Source organism: Echinops telfairi, unplaced genomic scaffold, assembly GCF_000313985.2.
Source record: "Echinops telfairi isolate 266 unplaced genomic scaffold, ASM31398v2 ScPeMD7_25;HRSCAF=90, whole genome shotgun sequence".
NCBI classification, from domain to species: Eukaryota; Metazoa; Chordata; class Mammalia; order Afrosoricida; family Tenrecidae; genus Echinops; species Echinops telfairi.
The window spans coordinates 1826564-1827585 of NW_022103922.1; the positions used below are offsets into that span (position 1 = coordinate 1826564).

Below are 1022 nucleotides of genomic sequence, written 5' to 3' on the forward strand. Positions count from 1 at the left end.
CGCGCGGCCGCGCGGCGCGGGCCCGGCCCCCCAAGTGTGCACGGAGCTCACGGTGGCCGCGCGCGCCTCAGTCCGCGCTCTGCACACTGCGGCCCTGCCCCCGCCGAGCCTCACCCTGCAGCAGGGACAGGTGACCCCCCCTGCCCTAGGCGGCGGCAGCCACCGCGCCCAACACGGGTCTTCGAGGGTCCCAGAGGCTCCGGTGAGCAGCCAGAGAAGGGCGCCCCAGGGCTGTGGGCCGCGCCTGGGCTTCTGCCTGCTCTGCAGAGGATGGCGTGGACACCCACCCCACACCTGGTTCGAACCTGCAGGGGACAGACCTGAGATCTGTTCTCCACCCCTCCCCCCACGCTCCCTTGGAGACACCACCTCCTAGACCCAGCCGTGCCACGCACGCGCCACCCTGTGACCTTGGACGACCTTCCAGTTCTCTGTGTCCCCAGCAGTGCAGAGATGTTTACCCGCGGCCTGTGCTGCGGCGCTTACTCAGATCTCAAGGGGAACAGAGCCGGCCCTGGTGGCCTCCTGGGTCCCCAGCCCAGGCCACTGGGGGGCCCTAGCGCTGGGCTGGTTCTTTGTCCTTCTAGAAGATGGCCCAAACCAGCAACTTCCTCCTACAGCGGACGCCGAGGATGGTTTTAGTGCGACTAAGCCTGGGGGGGGGGAGGGCGCTGGGGGCCCTGCCGGAAACCGATGTGGGTTCCAGGTGGCCATTTGAAAAAGTAGTGTTTGTTTTCTCGGGGAGCCGAGGAGTTACAGAGTTTGGGAAGTGGAGCTACGGAAAGGAGCCCATCCCCCAGGGCGGGCTGTGTCCCTCTGGCACATTCCTGCAGTCTGCTGATGGGTTCTTGGAGCAGGTCTGAGGGCTGCCTTGGAATCAGTTCCTAGAAGAGAGGCCGACAGGCCAAAGACCAGGATGCCTTTTGCCAGCATGGACGCACAGGCAGACCAATTGGCCAGCCGCCCCCAGGGGGAGGGGGAGTGCCCGATTCCCCTCTCCCTTGCCAGCTGTGCTGGGTGCC

General features: G+C 66.2%; 1 protein-coding gene across 1 annotated transcript in view; it reads right to left on the reverse strand.

Annotated features, from left to right (window-relative positions):
* The window catches only part of PPP1R26 (protein phosphatase 1 regulatory subunit 26), an 8119-nt gene extending 7507 nt beyond the window's left edge, over positions 1 to 612 (reverse strand). The window contains exon 1 of the mRNA XM_030885320.2: positions 462 to 612. The gene's annotated coding sequence lies outside the window, so the exon portion shown is untranslated. The remainder of the gene's footprint in view (positions 1 to 461) is intronic.
* Between the last annotated feature and the right edge of the window lie 410 nt (positions 613 to 1022).